The sequence below is a fragment of the Boleophthalmus pectinirostris genome, unplaced genomic scaffold (assembly GCF_026225935.1).
Source record: "Boleophthalmus pectinirostris isolate CB_2022bp ecotype Guang Dong unplaced genomic scaffold, ASM2622593v1 HiC_scaffold_8, whole genome shotgun sequence".
NCBI lineage: Eukaryota > Metazoa > Chordata > Actinopteri > Gobiiformes > Gobiidae > Boleophthalmus > Boleophthalmus pectinirostris.
In genome coordinates this window covers 7,360,524-7,370,014 of record NW_026571515.1, presented here as the reverse complement: position 1 = coordinate 7,370,014, position 9,491 = coordinate 7,360,524, and positions in this window count along the sequence as shown.

Below are 9,491 nucleotides of genomic sequence, written 5' to 3'. Positions count from 1 at the left end.
GCATCTGGGATGTACTACAGGAAAGGTATGGCAGCCCATTCATAGTTCAACGAGCTTTCAGAACTAAGCTTAAGAAATGGCCAAAGATAAATGCAAATGATCCCCTAGCACTTAGAGAGTTTGCAGATTTCCTACAGAGTTGTGCCGAGGCCATTCCTCAAGTAAAAGGTCTAGACATTCTTAACGATTGCGAAGAAAACCATAAACTCCTAAAGAAACTGCCTGACTGGATTGTAAAAAGATGGAGTCGCATTGTGGTGGATGAGCTGGATAAAAATCAAGAATATCCTTGTTTTGCCCAGTTCACAGAGTTTATACAAAGGGAAGCTAAAGTAGCTTGCAATCCCATTGCCTCACCATTCTTAATAAATGAAAAGGCTGCAGATGAGAGAGTCATTAAGCGAGCAAAAGCACTCAACACTACTGTCCAAGCAAAGTCATATGTGCCTTCAGCAGTAACCCCCAAACCTAAGCCACCTTGTTTGTTTTGCAGTGACAACACCCACGGCATAGTCAAGTGTTCCACCTTTGCAGAAAAGACCAGTGACGAAAAGACAGCATTCATTCGTGAGAATCACCTCTGCTTCGGATGTCTCAGAAAAGGCCATGTAACCAAAGAATGCAAAGCACGCCACTCCTGCGGTAAATGTGGTCGACGCCACCCAACATGTCTGCACACAGAAAAGGTGAAGGAATCAAATCCAAATGAAAATACGGAGAATTCAGGAGAAAGTACAAACAAAGAAGTGCATAAAGTCATGGCCCATGTATTGACAAGAAAGACATCTGCCACATCCAGCATAGTACCAGTCTTTGTGTCAGCTGCTTCTCAGCCCCAGAAAGAAATACTTACTTATGCCTTGCTTGACACCCAAAGTGATGCATCCTTTATCTTAGGAGAATTAGCCACTGAACTAAAGGTAAATAGACCATTTAATGACAGTGCACCTTATAATCCACAGCGCCTAATAGCCCGGAAAATATGGTATTTCCTAGATTTTGTCAAACTTACTACCTCAAAAAGGGCCCACCAGAAGACGTAAGCGTGAATAGGGCCTATGCACATATTTCTTCGTGTTGTCTGCACTGAAATGGATCATGGTCTGTGTAGTTCCCTTTGCGTATTAGCTGTTGCTACTATAAAACAATGCATTTAAGCAAAGAAACTTGTAATTTGATATATTTTGTGACAGGTCTCGACATTATTTTGAGCCTTCTGATGACAAGATATCATGATATTTCGGTTACTGTTACATCCCTAGTATGTACACTTGTGTTATAAATGAATGTTGGGATAAAAATATTTGAAAGAATTTAAATATAGCTAAAGTTTAAAAAGGTACAGAGTAGTTGATGTCTTAATGAGCCTGTATCTTTCTTGCTCCTGTACATGTATATTGTATAAGCAGCTCTTGAGGTCCAAATAAGTCTCCCGTGTGCTGTCAGGAGAAGGTTTAACAATGATTTATTACAGGAATTGTGCAATAGTGCAGGGATGGGAGACAGGTCCGAGAGCAGCAGGTTAGTGTGGAAGGCTGGAGCAGGAGCAGGACCAAGCAGGCTGGCAGAGGAGCGGGAGCAGATAAGTAAAAAAATGCAAAATACCCTTGGCAAAGATTCAAAAAGGCCGGCGCAAACGTTCCCCACGTAGGTTAAGTGACGATCCTGCAGAGATGGCGTGGAGACAGTCGTACAGGCCAGCCCAGGTCGGAGGAGGAGCCATGGTCACTTCCAAAGAACTTCCAAGTAAGTAGTGAGACGGAAGGGATAACAAAGACAAACAAAAAATCCAGACACTTTGGTTGACTCTGACAGGCCCGTTTATAGGTAAGTGCATATTTTATCATTTTACCTCATGCATGGACTAAAGCTGCATTGCTTTTATTTTAGAGGTGTTTGTTTTTGTAAGGCCCTCACTTTTTCTTTGCTTTGTCATAACATTTACTCTTACCACTCTTACCAGCTTGTCAAAACGATGCTATTTACTGTGTGGAAAATCCCTCAGTCGTCCAGGTAGAATCCTTGTTTGTTTGATCAAAACAAACAAGAGAACAACCGGGGGTAGCCAGGTCAAGCCCAGAGGAGTGAAAGGCTCCATTATGGCCCTGAATGATTCTGCTAATATGACCCCACACTCAGTACAGTTCACTACAGGTAGGTGTGTCAGTTTCAGAGTAGTTTCAGTGTAGTTAGCTCCTCCCTGCAGGTAGATATAAGGAAGTGTCCACCAGCGTCTGACCAGAACTGAAGAAGCAGCTTGGATGAGCTGCGAAATGTATTCAACCAAATAAACTTTTGTCCAGTCGACAAATTGAATTTCTCCTTTGGCAATGCTATCTACTGCTTTTTATAAAGAAAAGTAATTCATATTATACAGAATTAAGTTAAGCATTTTGGCCCGGCCCTCCGCAAGATTTTCTGTTTCTCATGTGGCCCCATGGAAAAAATAATTGCCCACCCCTGGCATTGTCAAGTTAAAAAGCCCAGCCCCTGCACCAAGTTTTCACCTCCAGTCCAGAGCCTTGTCTCCTCTCACCTCTGCTCCCTCCTCTTCCTCCTCCCCTCCCTTTTTATTAGTTGATTAGGTTATTTTTAGTCTGGCCAGTAGATGGCAGCAAGACAAAAAACAAGGTAACCAGGTGTGTCTCTGGAATCATTTAATTAGGCCCAGGTGTGTGCAAACAAATCAAACCAAACCAAGGAATGTGAGGGGAAACAGAGACACTACTGGTAAGGAAATTTAACTTTAAAATTAGTTTAAAAGGAACTGTAAATAAATTCAATTTAAGTTTGAAAATGCCAAAAGAGTTAAGTTGAATAACTAAATTGTTTAAATCAGATTTACTACTCTATAAATAAAGAAAATGATGTAAATCCTAACTTTAAGTAGCTCTAGTTAAATATTATATAAATATATGTTATTTAGCAATTAAAAAGCAATGTATTTATGTATCAGAATTTATCTTCAAATATTACTTTCATATTCATTTAAAACTGTATAACAAGTTAATTATAGGATTAACAAATTATTGGTTAAAATGATAGCTATTTATGTTCATGTGTGAAATGTATACTAGAAAAAAAAATACAATAAATATATATTATATATAAATGATATTATAATTGAAGTGTATTAATTAAAATTAAATTGGATTATATAACTAATGAAATTGTAAAATGCTAATTTAATTACACATTTGTTTACTTTAAAGGTTTTCGACCTGCTACTGCTACTGCTGCAGCTACATCAACTACAAATACCACTACTACTACTACTACTACTACTACTACTACAACTAAAAGAATCAAATTATTTCAATAAAAAACTTCAAGCCGAGTTGAGCCTTGTGTCTGTTTCCCTGTTTTTTTTCAAGTTGGACCTGCATTCTGGAAATAAAGACTTGACAGGCATATAGTCAAGGCAAAACTCTCCTCTGGTGTCTAAGAGTTGTGAAAAGTGCTTAAAAACTCACCAGAACAACTGAATGCAGAATGCTGGTGTCTAGATGCTTGTGGATTGTGGATCTGACAAACAAAACTACTCTTAAATTAGCTGAAACTATACATAAAAAAATCACTTAAAGTATTAGACAAAAAGCCCAGAAATTATCACTATTGCAGAATACTTGACAAATACAAATTCCTAAATTGGGACAACACAATCAAATATGCAGATTTAATTCTGGTTTACAAATATACCTCCTCTAAAAGAGTTTGTGAAAAGAAATTCAAATCGCACAACAAGAGCAGCTCTAGAGGCGACTGCTCTGTGCCGTTTAGGAAAAGTACCTTTGGACAAACTCTCTTTTGCTTATCGAGCTGCTCAAACATGGAACACAGTGCTGCTCATGTAGAGAAATTTCAACATTGGCAGCATTTTCTAAAGTTTTAAAACAGTGGTTATTCAATGGTCAAATATGTCACCATGTTTAACCAATTTATATCATTTGAGAGGTTGTTGGTTTAACTCTTGGTTTAATTCTTAAACTTTTGACTTTGAACTCCAAATGAACTGTTTGAAACTAGTTGTATGTGTACAGTGAGTGTGTTGTATGTATAGTGAGTGTGTTGTGTATGTACAGTGAGTGTGTTGTGTGTACAGTGAGTGTGTTGTATGTATAGTGAGTGTGTTGTACGTACAGTGAGTGTGTTGTATGTACAGTGAGTGTGTTGTATGTATAGTGAGTGTGTTGTGTGTATAGTGAGTGTATTGGTGTTGTGTACTTTTGTGTGATTGTTGCTGTACATTTCCTCGTCCTATAGATGATTTTACATCAACCTGCCAAGGGACTGAAGATGGAAATTAGCCACGTTGGCTATAATCTTTACATATTTACATTTTTAATGTTAATATGTACTGTCCCTTTACAAATAAATAAAATAAGATCGCATCACCCACATTTCTCTGAGCCTGGTACGCGAACTGGAGGGGATCCAGGTGGGATACAACAGCTGTAGTTCACTGGTGTAATAATGTGTTTTACTTGTTATGATCTACTTCTGACTGCCTAGAATGTTGTAGTCATCTGGGAAAACTCCTGAGTGGAATTGGTGTCAAACACTGTCAAACATTTGCCACAGAGGACATGGACTTTGCATATAAACCTTTGAACTAAACTCACTTTCGTTCTGAACATGCCATAAAAAAAAAGAAAGAAAGAAAATAGGGAAGAAATACACATGCCAGAAAAACAAGTGAAAGTAAACTGATGATACATTCACGTTTTTCTAGATTTTTTTGTATTAAATTAGCTTATAATAACAATCAAAATGCATAATTATGAGGGAACACTGATATAACACAGTAAAAAATTCATAAAAGTCCATTTTACATGTCATCTTTAATCATATTGGTTTTCAAACATTTGACCAGGATCTGTTAAAGGTGCACTGTGTAACATTTCTAGTGGAGTGTCCCCCACCTGCTTGTCTCCGTGGAGATGTTATTGCTTTGTTTAGAATGTTCCAGAGCATAGATTAAACCTGAAGCATAGCCCTCCGAATGAAGACTGACACTTAAACTGGAGATTTTAAGGTTTAATGGCAATAAATCCTCCAATCTGCCGTAAGAGCTAAAAGGAATAAAAAATACAGAGTGGAAATACAAATACACAAAACTCAGCGCGAGTTTAACTTATCATTTAAATTCATTTTGACAACACAAATAAACCAAGATAACAGCTAGAGACTTAAAGTTTCCCAAAACACATATTTAAATCAACATAACATCTTTGTGCCACTTCAGAGGGGTAACTAAACAAAGGAATAGAAAATATATGAAAAAAAAAAATTGCTCCGTATAATGTCTTTTGCCGTTCTCGATGTTAAGCTAATACATACATCCCGGATTTTGGACTTCCAGTCATTGCGCAATGCATACTGGGAAGGTCCTCCGAAAGAGTGAGCATCAAACCGCCATGTTTGTTTTCCCAGTGGGATGTGTCCATTGTCAAAGTCGATCTTTTCAAGTCTTTTGAACCATATCACTTTTGTTTCCGGTTGTGATATCATCATATTTAGTTTTGGGATTTGGACATCGTAATTGTGCGGTTGTTGGATCCTAACAGTGGAAAACGGCTCGAGAAATGGGCTTTGGACGTTTGTGAACTCCATAACTGCAAAAGTGAATCAGATGTGTGTGACTCAAACCTCTGTTCAAACTGTTTCTCTTCCCAAAGGAATTGAAAAATAGTGAAAGGTGAAGGCGATGGGCAGGATTAATCCACAGGAAGGATGAAAAAGGAAACCTTTGGCTGCCTAAGAAATCACTCCGAGTTTGCAGCGAACATTTTGTATGTGGAGCGACAACAAAGCAAAATCCTGATCCCTCACTCAGCCTTGGTTACGAATTTAAAAAGTCAACGCCAAAGCGAAAGGCACCAGCTGTTCACCAAGAAACACCTTCCACTGCAAAGAGACCAAGACGTGATGTTGCTGTAAAACCACAAGAACAAGAAAGTGCAGCTCAGCCTGTTTGTCTTCTGCACCTCTCACTTAACAAACGGAATTTTGCTTTGTTGTTGCTCCACATATAAAATGTTCGCTGCAAACTCGGGATGATTTCTTAGGCAGTCAAAGGTTTCCTTTTTCGTCCTTCCTGTGGATCAATACTGCCCATCGCCTTCACCTTTTATTATTTTTCAATTCTGTTGGGAAGGGAAACTGTTTGAACAGAGGTTTGCAGTCACACACATCTGATTCGCTTTTGTATTTATGGAGTTCAGATCCGACAACCACACAATTACGATGTCTGAATCCCATAATTAAAATATGACAATATCAGAACCAGAAACAAAAGCGATATGGTTCAAAAGACTAGAAACCACTGGCTTTGTCAATAGACGCATCCCACTGGGAAAACAAACATGGCAGTTTGATGCTCACTTTTTTGGAAAATCCTTCCCAGTATGCACTGCACAATGAGCGGAAGTCCGAAATTAAGGATGCATGTATTAACAGTTTTTTGTGCTAACCAGAAATAGCCCCTTCAAAATAATAGCGCTAAATGTAAAAGCGGAAGTTAATGGTCAACAACAAAAAATAAATATAACTATAATAATATAAAACAAAAAATGTCAAGAGAGGTTTTAACAAAGGTAAATGATACGCTGTGTTACTTACAAAACCTGTGTCGCGAGGGAGACAAGCAGGTTACAGCACTACGCTACATTACAGTTGAGATCTGTGGAGCGTCACCCCGTTCACTGAAGGAACTAATGTATTTTTGAGCAGTAGAAACTAAGTCATACTATGGAACATTCCAGGCAAAGCAATAACATCTCCATGGAGACAAGCAGGTAGCGGACTCTCCACCTGAAACGTTGCACAGTGAAGTTGTGCATTGTTGTTTTACCACTAAAGCATCACAGATTTGCCTCAGGCCTTTCTCTAACCCCCCACCTCCTTCTTTCATGCCTTCTTTCACTGCCAGTCTTCATGCCGTTACGCTAAACTAGTCTTTCACATGAACACACCGTTAAAAACAAACAAACAGATATACACGGTGTCCAAAGTATATTGTATAGACACGTGATGATGAAGTTATAGTACAAGGCTAGTATTGAAAGTATTTTACGGATGTGCATGTGCTGTAGTCTTGTTAAATGACCTCCAGTGCACAGACAGGTTTTATGGGGGGGGTGGGGAGGTGCAGGGGGCAGGAGGAGCAGGTCCTTGCACAGTACAAACGCCTTAGCAGGAATTCAGTCGACCTGCTGCAGCTTCAGGAGTCAACAGGTAAGTCCTGCTCGCTCCTTCCTCTGTTCCACACAAAGGTAACTGTGACTACACTGACCACACTACTCCTTACACTGATATATTCCTTGTTTGGCTTTATAAAGAAGACATATTGTGCTTGTTTCTGCGATATAGTAATAATCTATGACACTTGTGGATAATTATGTTTGATTTTGGAAATTTTAAAGTGCAACTTTCATCTAAACTGACTTAATAAAAGAAACAAGACAGCAGACTTCCACGTTAGAACACTGTGGGAGCTGACAGTGTCATAAATGTCATCACAACAAAGAGTCAGCACCTCCAATCAAGCAGTGGGTTTGTATCGGTGACAGTGGAAACCAGAGTTTGCTACATGGTGTCTTAAAAATAAGCATTTAAAGATTGCTCAAAGATGCACAGATCATTCCAACTACATCTGCGGACCAGTAAATGGTGAGGGAAACAACTATATCATGTTTCAAAGCTCATAATGCACGATGGGTCTGCTTTAAGTTACACCTGATAAAATCTAAATACTGCACACATCATACTGTCACATCAGTTTTATTCACCTAAAATTAATGTTTAAATATTCAGAAAAAATGTAAATTCATCTAAATTTATTTAACCAGGAAGACCCATTGAGATCATTTCTCTTTCAGGGAGTTCTGGCCAAGACTGCAGCTCAGATCAAACTCCAAACATTTAGACAATCACAAAAATAAAAATAAAACCTGAAAACATGTAGGGACAATCCAGAGTTATAATTTCAAAACTTTTCAGCACTGACTTTTTAGTTCTTTTAGTTTGCAGTCCTTTTGTAAATGATTCCAGGATGATTTCAGGATGATTCCAAGATGTTGGTGCAAAATACTGAAAAGCAATTTGACAGGTTTCTGTGTAAACACTTGATATGGACAGACTCTCTCTCAGCTCTGCTGATTACCTGCACACAGAGAATACACTTGTACATAAACATGGACCTGATGGCTCCATCGACCCAGGACCTGCAGCTTGCACTGGGGCAGTTTGCAGCCGAGTGCGAAGTGTCGGGGATGATGACCAGATCTTTTAAATCCGAGGCCGTGGTTCTTGACTGGAAAAGATTGAGACTGACGTGGTTCGGTGCAGCGTCTGCAGTGGTGCAGTCTCTGTATTGGATTGTTCTGGTGAAGAAGGAGCTGAGGGTGGGAACAAGTGATCGAAATGAGTTTCCTCCACAGGGTGTCTGGGCGCTTTCTTAGAGAGAGAGTGAAGAGCTCAGTCACACAAAGGAGCTCAGAGTAGAGCCGCTGCTCCTCCGCTTTGAGAGGAGCATAAGCATAGTAGAAGGTGTCTTCCTAATGCCTCCGGAAGAGCTCCTCAGGAAGACCTGGGACACACTGACCATGTCTTGACTGGCCTGGGAATGCCTTGAGGTCTCCCCAGAGGAGCTGGACGAAGTGTCTGGGATGAGGCAAGTCTGGGAGTTCCTGCTCAGACTGCAGCGACCTGCCCCGGATAAGCAGAAGAAAAAGGATGGATGAATAAACATGTACCACTGACTTAGTGTACGAGTGAACAGTGCTGACTGTACAGGCCTGTACATTTCACAGTGGTGTGTCCAAGGCTCCGAGTACTTGGACTGGGGCATTCATAAAAAATAAGATCTCCATAATCTAGGAAAAAACAGCAGCAGCAAGTCTCTTTTTGCATTAAAACCTGCCAAGAGTGGCACAAGGCCATCACACTCTCTTTTCCAGTCCCTCTGTGTGTTGTTTTTCGCTGCCCCTCCACCGTTCTTCTTCATGTTGTTTTGGGTCTCGCTCGTGTTCCCTCGGGTGCCAACCCTAATGCTGCTCTAAAGTCATTCTCCTCACTCATCACTGATTTTGTTCAATCCACTTAGTGTTTAAATGATATTATTGTCTACAAATTGTTACCAGAGGATTTTCAGGCTTCTTCTTTAGGCATTTGTTTTAAAACCTGCTTCTTTCCTTCTTTCTTGGTGATCTTTCATGTTTCGCATCCATAAAGTAGCACTGATCGGATTATAGCGCTGTACATTTTGACTATTGTTTTCTTGAGGACCACACTTTATGGAGTCAAGCAAAGGTTTGTGGTGCCCTCTGTAATCAGGCTGCGTTGTGGTAAATGTTAACCACATTTGACTAAGAAGCAGAAACGTACCAATTTTTGTCTGCCTTTACTGCATTTATGATAACATCACTTTTAGCTGTTCTGCAGCGTTAAACTGGTTATGTAACAAACTGCAGAAGCTGAGTTTCACATTC